The following is a 14916-nucleotide window of genomic DNA, read 5'->3' as shown; positions in this document are numbered from 1 at the left end:
TGGATGATTATTATCTTTATAATTTCTTCATTATGCTGGTGTTTATATTGTGCAGTTTCCTTCTTATAATACTTCATGAGCTAATGATGTAATATCAGATGTGTGTCATGGATAAATGAGAAAAGCTTATATGCTCTCAGTCCTCAAAAAGTCTTTGAGTTCATGGAGTGGGGTTAAGAAGACAGGTTCTGGAATTTGATATTAAAGTTTAAATCTTCCTCTGTCATATATTCCTATGGGAACTTGAACAAGCTGCATAATCTCTTTGTCTTTGTGTACTCATTAGTAAATTGGGATAATAATAATACTGATCTCATAGGGTTGTTGAGAGGATTAGATAGTTCCTGGCACATAGAAAACACACTGTTAAATATTCTCTTTATGGCTTACCAGGATTCTCATTTAATAGATGAGAAAAGTGAAACCCATAAGTAGCAAATAACTTTTTATATTTCAGAGACTAGAGCTTTGTTTGTCATAGATGTAAATCCATGTAATAAATCTTAATATAGTCTGTATATTAAGCCCATCTTGAACTTTGAAAATAACTTTTTTTACATAAAAGAATGAATTCAGTTTGACTCATGTGGTTCAGTACAGGGTCACTCTAGGGCTGGCCTTGTAAGTCATTGGAATATGTAACTGACTATGTTGTGTCTTTAGGGATCTGGGAATGCCCCACGTCAAAAATAATTTCCACCCACTGACTGACGTCTGCAGTTTTCTTTAGTTTAAGAACCTGTTCCCTGTTGAAACACAGATTTTTCTATTATAAATAACACTTTACATTTAAAAAAATCATTTATATAATTTTGTAAAGGACAATTCAAGAGACAGATTTTGATAAAGGGGAAGGGAGAAGTGAAAATGAGGATTTCGGACCTTACAAGTGAAGCATGGAATTGAAGTGGTTTGGAAACTTTGATAGCAGATTTCTCCACATTTTTCAATTTGTATAAATTTACAGGGTATAAGTGTAATTTTGTTACATGCATCAATTACGTAGTGATGAAGTCAGGGCTTTTAGGATATCCATCATATCCAAATAACATATATTATACCCATTCTTCACAATTTTGCTTGTAATCAACTTTCCACTTGAATATTCCTAAAGCAACATCTATCCTGGAATGAATGAGTCTGACTCTTTGCAGTGTACTAAGACATATGTTGGACACAATGAAGGAGCCAGAAGTCTGAAATGACACAGTCTCTGTTCTGACAGAGAGTACAATCTAGTAGAAGACAAAATAAATGCACATGTAACTACAATAAGTTGCTAAGCACAGCAGAGGCATGGAAGTGAGCAGAAGTCAATGGGAGGTGATAGACCAGTACTTTTCCTCCTTACAAAGAAAGTACCTCCAATAGTATAGGAGAGAGCATGGGGAAGAAACCTGGTAGCCCACATAAGAGTGAAGTTCCTTTCAAAGCATCTGTCTTTTTCTTGTTTATTTTAATGCAGCATAATATCAGTATTTAAATTGGCTTTACAATCTTGGAAATGGGTGCTCCAGGGAGATGCCATGTTGATCCTGTGTTGTCTGGTATAAGCAAATATCATGCCTTGTAACCCTGAGAATCAGGGTGCTTAGTCTGGTGCTTGAGTATATGGAAGCATGCAACCTAACACCTACAACCCTTCCTGTGTTCATATCTTCATTCATCACCCCCCACTGCCTATATAATTTCGTTAAAAGCTGTGACTCACGTTCTGGAAGGAAGCAAGGGATAGAGTGGCGTATGCTTTCTTTTCCATACACCAATTACAACCTCCTGACATTTCAACACCATTTGAATCAATAACTGGCAGGGAGAGAAAAGGATTGGGGAAAAAGTAAGTCCCTGTAGGAGGTACATAGTGATCATAATCCTACAGGGACCTTAGCATTGTCAACTGTGCCTGTAAGGGTCTGACTTTCCCATTTGAAGCCCAATATTTTATTATATCAAGATTATCCAAGATTCAGGAATCTTCTCAATAATAATTGAGAAAGACTTATTTAAACCTCATTATTTTCAGGCTATTTTAAAGTTTCATAGTATTTGGATTCTGTAATACTAACACCACTAATAAGCCTTTTTTTTTTTTTTTCTGTTCTGAGCAACATAAACAAGGAGATACTAGTCTAACCATTCTACCATTCTGGAAATAAATAAAGCCAAACTGAAGCATTCTCTACTTCCCTTCATTTTACTTCCCACTTTTGAACTAGTTAGAGTTTTGTGTGATACTATTCTAATTGTTTGTGCAACAAGGGAAACATTATAATTTGTATAATTTCCAGGTGGAACTAATATTTTGTACTTCAGGCATTTTTGATATTTAACTTTATGAATGTTACTTTTTGTTTAAAGTAATATTGATGTCACAAATATTTTCAAATTCAGTATTTCAATTTTTAAAATTATTATAGTATTTTTCTTATAAATGGAGTTTTGCTATAGCACTCAAGCTGGAGTGCAGTGGCTACTCAAATGCATGATCCCACTATTGGTTAGCACAAGAGTTTGGACCTGCTGCATTTCCTTCTAGGACTAGTTCACCCTTTCTTGGGCAAACTGGTGGTCCCCTGCTTCTGGGAGGTCAATGTATTGATGCCAAACTTAGTGTGGACACCCAATTAGCATAATGTACTACAGCCCATAACTCCTGGTCTCAAGCGATCTTCCTGCCTCAACCTCCCAAGTAGCTGGGATTACAGGTGTGTGCCATCACACTGAACTAGATTTTTTTAAAATTAAAAATGTCACTGGACAGTGTTAGCGCATTTTAACAAGAATTTATTTGTACCCAACATAATACTTAGCACTTAATGGACATCCAATAAACGTTAATTCTATGGATGAATGAAAGAAATACAACAAAAGTAAATTAATCACAGAATCCCTTTTAAAAACATGAATGAAAGCACTGCTCTGATTATGTGGTAGGTAAACTCATGATATTTTTTATTATTGGTGTATTTTGGTAAATTAATATTATAAGATAGATTCATAAAATCTTCAAAGAAGTATGGTTCTCTAGAAATAATTGAGTTTTTTTTTTTTTGTTATTCTGTAATTTCAGCCAACTGCTACTAGAAAACATCTTCATTTGTGTCTGTTTGTGTGGTATAGCTTTTTAGGCTCTCTGAAATCCAGCACAGAATCAAATAATGTTGTTGAGAGTGTTTCTTTTGGCTGAGACTTAAGAATTGTCCACTTTTTTGCTAGAATGGCAGGTTAGAACTCCCAAGTTTTAATTTATTGGTTATGAATTATTGCATATTCTTAGTAAGAGGCTAGAACTCAAGAAAGTATCACTGAAATTGTTCAGGGTAAATCTTATGCTTCTTATATTTCAGGAAGGAGGGAATAAAGGTCTTGTCTTATCCCACACTTAATATTGTCTATAGATAAGAATTAGCTGAAATGTGTCTTGCTTACAGTCGTGTTTCTTTTTTGTGGATTAAATATCTATAGGCCATACCTTAATCATGGATCATCCAAGGGGTATATCACTGGATGTTTGCTTTTCAGTTCAGCTCCCTGCACATGTGTTCATGTACCATCATTGTGCCCTTTTGATGTTAATAGAAGAAAAAATCATCAAAATTGGATGGCCTCATAAAGGCTAGGCAACATTTCCAATGAAATTAGAGAAAAACATGTACTTAGGGAGCTATGCTTCTATGGCCTGGCTTCATTTTTCTCGCTACAGGAAAGAAAAGCTAACTTCTAAGCCTATCTAGTCCAAGTTTGCCTTAAAATATAAAACTTATTTCACAGCATTCCTAGAAAATATGGAACCACCATAAGTTCTTTTATTTTTTGTTACTATCAAAATTGTCAACACTTGTAATTTTAATTTACTATGTACAAATTATAAGCAGATTTTAAATGACCGTCTTAATACCTAGAAGTTTAACACTTAAGATGAAACCAGAACACTTTAGGGAAACCACACATTGCTCCCTGGCTTCATGTGATTCTAGGAAGTTGAATGAACAATCTTTTTTCTGAATTTAGTAGATTTAGGTTTAGATTGGACATGTCGTGCGTGTGAAAGCAGATGTGGTTAATAGGGTGGTGAATAGAACAGAATTCTTCCCAGAAAGAGCTCCATTAGGTCATATTCAAAGGAGCTTTTCTTCTTGTAATACCATATTTGCCTTGACACAAAATTCTACCTTTTTTCCTTCCTACCTTCTTCCAGAAACACAAGTAATTTTTATATGAAGAGAATGTTTACCAAAATTCTAAGATAAACCTTATATAGCTTTCCTCTATGTCATTTTATGGCTCCTGATAGCAAAGTTAATGAGAGAAGTTTCTGCAGTTGTGACTTATCCATAGCCAAACAATGCCTTATAATTCTTATTCTTGAGGCATCTGTGAGGGAAAATTCAATGAGGAAAGGGGATTTAAAGGGAGATTTTTAAAAATCCTTGGGAAATTCCACATGTGGTCAAGGGGCTCATACCTATGACTCCTGGGGCATGTCAGTAAAAGACATTGCACAGGATTTTATACTGAGTCACCTCTTGGGAATCTGAGACCTGAATGGAGCCTGCCGAAGGAAGTTGAGTGTCCTTGGTCACAGTTACCACTTGCTTGGTGAGCCAGATGACTTCTGGAAGAGTTCTTTATTCAGGAGATTTTTTAATGTGCTTACCATATACAAAGAAGCATAGCCATAAGCAAGACACATTTCAGCTAATTCTTATCTATAAACAATATTAAGTGTGGAATAAGACAACACAAATCCTCACCATATGTGTGAATCTAAGGATCCAATTCAGACCCTGTTACACAGAAGTCATCATCCAGAAGGGAGACAGGAGATCACTTGTGATACAGCCCACTGGACTAAAGCAGTGGTTCTTAAGTTCTGGTGCCTGAACAAACGTCATCAGCATCACCTGTGGACTTGTTAGAAAAGGAAATTCTAGGGGCTGGCCTCCTTTGCCCTTCTGAAACAGACACGGTGGGAGTGGAGTCCAGTGAGCTGTGTTTCAGCAAGACTTCCAGGGGGATTCGGACACACTGTCAAGTCTGAGAATCCACTGGGCTAGGAGGAAGCCTCCAGCAGGAGGAGAGAGTTGTTCTGGAGGATTTAACTAACATGGGAACAGGTTTAGGACAAGGTTGAGAGGTGATGCTGCCTAGACTTTTTAAAGAATTAGTAAGTTTCTTGAGAACAAAAAGCCAGCAGAAGGAAAATCTACACATTCTCAAACAGAATGTGCACTAGAGCTCAGAGAGCCAAGAATGGAAAGGCTGAAGCTGAGGGTGAGAGGAAGGAAGACAGACCCAGAGAGGAGTCTGGAGAGGTCAGAAGGGGCCAAGCGGGGGAAGAATTTTATCAGGGCCTGGAGTATTAACTGTATTCTGAAGACAGTGGCACTGAGGTAAACAGTGAAGACTAAAATATGGGAAAGACACACTCAGATTTGTAGAAAAGTTATAAAAGTTTTGGATTTTAGAAAGCTCACTTGGCAGAAGTGAGTGGAAAGTGGAGGGGAGGAAGCTCAAGTTTCAAGCAGTTAGATTTCTATGGTGATCTCCCACCAGGGAAAGCTCCCACCAGGGAAAGGACTCAGCTAAAGCAAAGGGATAGGAAGGGGAAGCGTCCCAAACAGGAGAGCAGTTGAGAAAAGAGAGTTGGCAGAACCCCATGTTATGATACATCACAGGAGCCAAAGATCATGAGGTAGAATACTGACTGACAGCAAATGCTGATGAGGATGGAAAGTGAGATAGACAGAGAACCTAAAATTGTATGCACCATATAATACCAATTAAAAAATATATATACATGAATATACAATACTGAAAGATGTACATTAAAATCTTTATGGGTGGTGAGATTATAGCCTAGTTTTATTTCCTTCTTTATATTTTATTTTTCAAATTTGCTACACTAAAAGAGAACCATATTCTAATAAGGAACTGCAAGTGTCAAGGAGGGAGGGAGGGAGGGAGGAAGGAAGGAGATATTTGGGAGCTGAATGGGACAATGTATGGGAAGTCAGAATGGTTCCATAAAGAGATGTAAATTACAATTCCTGCAGGAACCTTTTAAATTTAACCTGTCTTAAAAATTTCCTACAAAGCTGGCCTGACAGGCTGTGTCAGGGAGCTGAGGTATTTGGTGAGTAGCAGGAGGGGCACTGGGCATGCAGGGGGCCTGAGCTGGGGCAGTTGGTAGGGAGTGCCCTTCCTGACTGCCCACTGGTCTAGCCACTCATTTCACAAGAAGGGGATGTGTGCACAAGGAAGAAGGTCTTGTGAGTCTGACTCCTTGGAGGCTGTCGTGCAAAACCTGTGCCAATGACTGTCTTCCCTGACCCTGCCCTGCTCCAGACTGGGCCTCACTGACTTGGAGCATTCAGTGTTCTAGCTGTGGAAATGAGCTGATAATTTGCATAGGTTGGAACACGGTTGTGCTAAAAACCTGCTCTTTGGTTGCCTTCGTAGTTAATTTTTTTTTTTTCTGGTTCCATTTCCCTGTCATAGGAAATGATGAACAGTTCTAAAAAAAACAATACACAAAAATAATGTAAGAAACCTATGGGGTAATAGGGTATGTTTGATCTGGGGGGAGGGAAGTAGCTTCACTCATATTATTCCTGAAGAGAAAACAAGCAGTGAGAATTCCAGGAAATCATCATAATAAAACAAAGAGGTCCAGGAAATCATCATAAGAAAATAATGATTACTATCATTTATCACTGCACTAAGCATTTTACAAATATTGTTATTAATGCTCGTGACAGCTATTTCCGTTGTTCGTTTCTGTTAAGGCTGTCATTTACACGTGAGAGAAACTGAAGCCTCAGACATTAAGTAATTATAAGTGTCTGAGCCTTTATTTGAATAAAAACTTGTATTCAAAAGTTGGTACTAAGAATTCTGGAGGTGGACGATGATGACAGCTGCACAGCAACGTGAATACTTAATGTTACTGAACTATACATTCAAGATGAAGGAGATTATAAATTTTATGTTGCACATATTTTCCTACAATTAAAAAAGAAAGTCTATACCTTGTATATTACATTGCCATGTATTCCAAAGATATTTTGGTGTTACTATTTTGATAGGCTCCACATTAAGGAAATGCGTCCTTTCCCTTAAAGGGAAAGAAAATCGAGGGTCCTAACACCCTCCCTAAGCTGGCTCAAGGAACCTCTTACCTTAGGTCTCCTTTCTCTATCCCTTTTGCCCCTCTCCACCTTTTAAAAACTTATTCTCCTTTTGTCCCTTCTCACATTCTTCTTTCACCTTCTCTCACCCTGATCAGATGAATAGACTGCCTGCCTCCCCAATACACGCGCGCGTGCACGCGTGCACACACACACACACACACACACTCCACAGTCACAAGTGCGTCTGACCAGCCAGTGTTGCTGAGGCACTACACCTTAATCTTCATGGTGTTCATGAACAAAAGGGATTCAGATCAAGTCCTCTTGACCCTAGCATCATAAATGGAAGAAGAAACAGGTTTGTTTTAACCTGGGAGGCCAATTTCTTTTTTTCTTTTTCCCTTTTTTTTTTTTGAGACAGAGTCTCACCTCTGACATCCAGTCTAGAGTGCAGTGGTGCACTCCGCTCACTGCAGCCTCCACCTCCTGGGTTCAAGCGATTCTCCTGCCTCAGCCTCCTAAGTAGCTGGGATTACAGGCACCTGCCACCACGCCCAACTAATTTTTGTATTTTTAGAAGAGATAGGATTTTGCCAAGTTGGCCAGGCTGCTCTCGAACTCCTAACCTCAGGTGATTCACCCTCCTCGGCCTTCCAAACTGCTGGAATTATAGGCATGAGCTAACTGTGCCCCCCTGGGAGGCCAAATTTCAAAGAGATGTTGGAAGTTCCAATGAAGGCGAAACTGGGAGGAGGTGGATGCAGAAAATGGCAGTCTCCAGTGTTTAAATCCAGCAACACACACACACACACACACACACACACACACACACGAGGAAATAAACAAGTGAACTGGTACCATTCCAGAGAAATGAGAAAAGCTGAGGAATAGAGGAATAGAGGACAACGTGCTTGCCTAAGATCCTGGGTGCATTTTCTGAAACTCTCCCAGTTCTACCTTTCGGGAGTTCTTCTGTGGATGGGAAAGTGACAGTGCTGCCTTCTGACCACAAGGTGGGGCTTATCTATAGACTGACTATCAGAAGGATTTCTTGTTTTAGCCTTTTCCGTTTAGAAATCTTTCTATATTGCCAACTAGATTTGATTAAGGGCTTACTACACATTACGTTACCAGGCTGCAAAATTCCAAAAACACCCAGGTTGGAATTTGTGCAGCACTTAAGACCTGTACTTGGAACACTTATCATGGAAAAGAGAAAAATGTGTCATTTTTCCTGAATTTCCCTTACTGTGTTATGTTTATTAAGGTAGATGGTGGCTTGCTGTGTTATAAGTTTCTGCTACAGAGCTATTGTGAAAGTCAAGGTGGGCCTGAGTCATTCCCTTTCTTTTCTTTTTCTTCTTTTTAAATAATACGAATATTTTAAAGAGAAAGAAGAAATGTCACAACAAAACTATAAAACTTTTACAATTTTATAACTGCCTATATTTAATCAATTAACTGCCTATATTTAATCATAACTGCCTATAGTTAATCAATTAACACGTTTAGATTGCACAAATATATTACAAAGTATTTATGGTATTTAAAAGTAAAAGCACTTCATAGTATATTCAGATTCTGTGTTCAGGACAGGATAAGATTTTAAAGTTAAGTATTATGTGTCTTCTGTTTTCAGGCTTATCACTATGTCTCTGTGACTGACAGTGTGACTTTATTTGTTAATAACACCAAAGATCAACTTTAATGGCTTTTGTCAATGCAAAACCCTGGGCAAATATGCTCCTCCCACCCACCCATTTGATAAACTGTTTACAAACCACAGATGTCATTGAATAGATTTAATGAAGTTGAGGTCACTGGGCGTCAGAGAAATTTTGGGGCCTAAAAAAGTTGTACTCTTTTAGGCACAAAATTCAGGCCCATAAGAAACTTTTCCTGATGCTCTTGCAACCTTGTTGCTTAAACTTAAAAGAATTTTGTTAAATTAGTTTTCAAGACTTGGGCCACTGAGACATCAACACTCAGTGGGCTGCCAGAGCTCTCCCCGGCCTGGCCTTCTTTCTGAAGTGGGAGAAGAGCTCAAGCTTTGGGGCCAGAGACCTGGGTGCTGATTTAAATTCAAGTTTGGGCTTAGCTGCTTGTTTGCTGTGTGTGTATAATTTTAACTCTCTGAGCCTATTTTTTTAATCATAAAAATGGAGATAACAGCACCAAATAAATTTGTGATGAGAATTAAATTGATTAACTTCTATAAAGAACCCAGTACAGAAACTGGAAGACAATAAATATTACCCTGCCCCCACCCCTCTATCTGCTTCCCTCCCTCATCATTATGTCCACTACCAGCCACAGCCACTACGTCACATAATTTGGGCCTAACTGAGGATCTCCACTCAGGATGCAGTCAGAAGAGCTCTGTCAAGCAAGAGTTGCCCATATCCAAACAATCTGCAACTTTAGTTTAGATGCTCCATCCTTCCAATTGCTCACACCTGAAGTCTTCATCATCTGAGACTTCTGTCTTTTTCTCATATCTTACGCCAAATCCCTCAGGATTTTGTGCTGTCTCTACCTTAAATTGTCCAGAATCTGATCACTAGTCACCACACTGGTCAAATATAAAAAATGATGGTCTCTCTCCTGGATTTCCACCATGCCCTCTAACTGGTCATCCAGCTCTTCATCCCCTCCTCCCACCATACTCCTTTTCACCCTAGCAGTCAGAGTGTCAGATCATGTCACTGATTTCCCAAAGACACTGCAATGGTTCTTCCCACAGAGTGAAAGCTGGAATCCTTGTGATAACCCATGAGGCCTGTCTGGTTGGCCACTCGCTCTCTGCCCTCCTTTCCCACTGGCCAGCTCTTGTTGCTCCTGCCACACTGGCCTCCTTACCGTTCCTCACACACACCAGGCATGCTCCCAACTGACTCTTTAACTCTCACTGTCCCTTTGCCTGGAATGCCCACCCACATAGTCAGAGCCAACTCCTGGATTCTTCCTTTTGTAGCTTGGCATCAACATCTCAAGGAGACTTCCTCTGACTCTTCAATGACGCAATCTGCTCACTCCTCACCTAGCTAACTCCCCTTAACCCCTCATCTGTTTTATGTTTATTTTCCATGACATTTATTCACCTAAGGCACTTCCTAAGGGAAGTGTTTTGTTTGTGTTGTTCATTAACCTTTCCTGAGCACCTAGAAAAATGTTTGGGATATAGAAGGTGTTCTGTAAATATCTGTTAAATGGATAAGTGACAGGAAAGTTAAGCCTCTCTACATATATTTTCAAGCAATATTCACTATATTTGAAGTTTTTGCTAATGAGTAAATTAGTTGGGTTTTATTTACTTCTTTCTTACTTTTTTTTCCCAACTCCAACCACATTGCTTGTTTCACAACAAGGAGTCAAACAGTTGCAACCTGTCTGAGAGTCATGAGGAAATCAGGCAAGAGGAAACGGTGTCGGTAAGAGAAGTGCTCAGGAATCATTTCCTTCTGCTCGTGGGGGCAGGGGATAGGAGTGTGATGGCAATGCACACCATTCCCATGGCCTCTAATTCCAGCCCCTTTTTACTTCATTGAACCCATGCCCTCCTCCTCTTGGTTGATGAGAATTTTGCAAATGACAATGTTTGGTTAGCCATATTCATGGACAGGTACATATTCTCTTACAGTATTGCTAAATGTGTGGGTTGGGTAAGTGTCCTCTTCTGCTAAAAGTGGGCAAGTTTCACAGAGGAAGTTCTCCATTTCATATACCTTAGCTTTACAAGATAATAAAAGAGAAAAGCTATATAGGCAAACCCCATCATTTTACAAATGAAAAACCTGAAGCCTTGATAGGAGGACTGATCCTTCTACTGGGTTATGATGCACCTCTCCCCTTACTTAATCAATTATCTCTTCTCCAGCCTTCTAAGTCCACTCAGGCAGTAGAGGAGGGGAGAAAGAAGATAAATGTGCTCAAAAGAAAGTCTGCGAGACAGATACATGAGAGAAGCTCCCTGAGGCAGCGCAGAATTCTGGACTCTGCTTAGATTCTAATCCTAAGTCTGCTTCCAACTTACTGAATGACCTTCTGCAAGTTATTAAATACTTAATCTAAGTTTTTTTCTCATCTTTTAAATGGGAATAAATAATACCAAAATATAGGGTCGTGGGATATTACACAAATAAAACATGAAGTGCTCAGCAATGAAATTCTGTAAGTACAATTATTCTTGAGTGAGAACTTTCTATGTCGGTTGCTAAATCCAAGCAAGTCGAACCTAGAAAAGAATCGTGCTACTTACATTTGTCTCATTACCCCTGACTTTGTAGCACCTGCCTCATTTCTCTTTGGGTTTCTTGATGATGTGCTTTCATGGTCCTGTTTTTCTGGTTGGCTGTGTGTTTTCTTTCCTATCTCCTCCCCCACACAACCTTCCCGTTTTGTTCCTATATCCAACTCTGTAGGAGATGGTGTCAGTTGTGTTTTCCAGGTTTACCTCCCACTCTTGGGGGAAAGGAAGTACATGAAAAGTTCATCCAGCAAGTTTGGAGCAGTCAGCTTTTCCTTTCTTTCAAAACTCCACTGGCATCTGTGAATGGTGATTTCCTCCTTCCTGGTTTAGGGACCACATGGAGGGATTTAATATAGACAAGTAAGGTGATACAGTCAAAAAATATTCTAGATGAGTTCTGAGATAATTGGTAGATGAGAGAATAAGCCACCTAAAAATGTAAACGACTCAAATCTGGAAATCAGATAGTTTTGGGACACCAGATTATACTAAAAGAGATAAAGAAGTTTTATGTCCTTATTTTGCCATCAAGTTGAGACTAGCCCATACACAATCTGAATTATTTTTTAATTTTGTTTTCTTTTTACGTGAAATAATTATGTAGATTTTCTTGAATTATATGTCTATTTGGGGAAAATGAAGAGAATAATGGAAGAACTAAAATGCAACCCTTCACTTCAGCCACCTTTTGCCATTGACACTGCTTTTCAGTAGATTTGCTAAGCAGGCTTCCTCAGTTGAAAGTAGTACTAAGTTTTGATCTTTTTCCAGACGCATTTGGGTCTTATGTCTATAGATGACAAGAATATGAAAGGTCACTCATATCGTGACTGTATATACCATGAGTATTCCCCTCCTGCTCATTCTGCTCCTTATCCATCTACACTTTCTCATTTGAAAACTTCAAATAATGTCTTCTCCATTCTATCCTGGACATATCCAGAAAGAGCAAGGACCAGTTAGGAAATGCCATGTCTTGCAGTAGATGTGACTTAAAGGTGATATACACAAGGTTGGCTCATTATTGTCAAATGTAATATCTCCAGCTTACCCATTACTGATTTTAGCCCTTAGCGGTTTGTAAGAAAGTTCAGTAAACTCCCTGAAACTTTATGCACAGCGTTCATCCTTGGAGCTGAGCAGAAGGTATATAACTTTCATTATATTTTCAAAGACTTAAATGGTTAAAATAAGAAAGGTTAAAAACCACTGAGATAATACTTAAAATGGAAGTTGAACTGTTTGGTCTTAGCACAGTCAAGGTTAATCAGACACACCTATGGAACACCATTATATTCACTCCTTGGTCTCCAGAAACTGTGTGGGCCCCTGGACTCTTCACAGTTTGTGAAATGCAGGTGATAGGAAAAGGAAGCAGCAGAGCCCTTCCCCAGTGGTGGAATTCAATTGCCAGGACTTCCTCCATGCTGCTCTCGATCCTTTATGCTACTTTATCTTACCCTATTACTTCTTACCCTCGTCTTCAAGGAGCCTAGAAGAGATCAGATGGTTAATTCACCAGTAGAATGAAGCTGCTATTTGGCTGCACTATTTACTGCTTTATCTCTCCACCACTGCTAAATTAGAGCACTAACTAAAACTGTATTTTCCATGCTATGTTCTTCTCAGTTCATGGAAATAAAATAATTGTCCCCAAGGGATAACGAAAACAAAGATAAACGTTTTCATTTTTTTTTTGTGGTTGTTGACATTGTTCTTGTCTGAATAGGTTGTAAGAACTGGGAAATTTCTGCTTTCATGTAAGAAATGTTTGTGGAACACTTGTTACATGCAGGCACTAAGCTGGAAGCTGGAACACAGTGTAAATAAGGCAGATGCAGTTTTTGATTTTGGGGAATTTCCAGTCAAGTGGGTGAGACAGATATCAATAAACGGTTGGTTACACAAGTGGGTTGAGAGAGAGCTCATCATTTCAATGGAATCCATCAATGTGAAATGTATATCCGGGTTAAACTTTGTCTTAAATACTTCAGTGATCCCCAAGGCCAAAATAAGGTAAAAGATGTAGTTAAGGTGAAGCTCATATTATAAAACAAAAACTTTAAATATAAAAGTTTTAACAGTGAGAGTTGTGAGAAACAAAATACAGGAATTACAGCATAGTAATTTTATTTCCTAAGCTGCTTTCTACAAGTTGCTAAGAGTTTTATCTCAACTCACCTTTAAAAATTTTATATCCATTTATAAAAATAATAGATCAAAATAGTAAAGAAACTTTTGAGAAAATGATAAAAACATCACCACAAAATCGTACCACCTTCGAATCAGCATCAAAACTTTTTTTTCCCCTTAGTCATTTGACTTATTGCTTGATGTGGGTCTTGTTTACCACAAGACATAATTAAATGCATGCATCAGCTCAGTCATTTCTAACATACCAACTTCCTTTTTGGCAAGTGATTTCATTTCCTATCTTTTTATGAAAGAAATCCTAGTAACATGTAATAAATAATTATGGTCATGGCAAAGATACCTTTTGTTATGAACAGTGGAGTAAATAATGCCTAAATGTTTTCGGAATAAATCTAATTAATAAATTAGGTCTATACATAATTTTGTTTTACTTTTTTTTGAGACAGGATCTCTTGTCACCCAGGCTGGAGTATAGTGGTGTGATAATGACTCCCTGCAGCCTCGGCCTCCCGGGCTCCAGCGAGCTTCCCACCTCAGCATCTCGAGTAGCTGGGACTACAGGCTCGCACCCCCATGCCTGGCTAATTTCTGTATTTTTTTTGTAAAGACAGAGTTTCATCATGTTGCCCAGGCAGGTCTTGAACTCCTGGACTCAAGTGCTCTGCCTGACTTGGCCTCCCGAAGTGCTGGGATTACAGGCATAAGCCACCACAGCCAGCCTTTTTTTCCTTTTTTAATAAATTTAACAAAAAAAAGAAATGTCTACAAGTCAATATTTACATTTGTTTTGTTTTTATGCTGAAGACTGGCTGATCTTAGATTTTCCAAGTCCTTAAAAAATGCCTGCATACACAACTGGTGTATTTCCCCAACCTAAACTTCAAACTTCAAACTCCACTGAGTTTGAAAGTGTTAGAAATGGCATTCACATTAGTGGTTATAGTACCATTTTTTAACATGCTAATGTGAATAAAATATTAGGCATTTTAAAAGCAAGCTTCTATAATAGAAGAAAATAAAGCATCTGGATATAGGCTTTAAGAGATCTATTGTGTTAATACAAATTTACTTTTTGAGTGGTAAGCTTTTAAAAAGAAATGTGATGCTCTGACTCCAGAAAAAGACAAGGGTGACTTAAGTGACAATCTAGAGGAAAAAAATACAGACATTTATTGATTGCCTCCAATGTGCCAGGTGCCATTCCAGGCATTTTTAGTATGTTTCCTCCTTTAATTCTCACAGTGATCCTTCTGAACTGTGTTCTTCTCATTGTACAGATGAGGTTACTGAGACACAATCAGATTGAAGAAGTGCCTAAGGTTGTTTGGCTAATAATAATAAGTAGAAGGGTAAGGCTTGAAGGTAGGTTTGTCTTCTTCC

The sequence above is a fragment of the Callithrix jacchus genome, chromosome 3 (assembly GCF_049354715.1).
Source record: "Callithrix jacchus isolate 240 chromosome 3, calJac240_pri, whole genome shotgun sequence".
Lineage (NCBI taxonomy): Eukaryota > Metazoa > Chordata > Mammalia > Primates > Cebidae > Callithrix > Callithrix jacchus.
The sequence above is the reverse complement of the archived record's forward strand: the minus strand, read 5'-3'. Positions refer to the sequence as shown.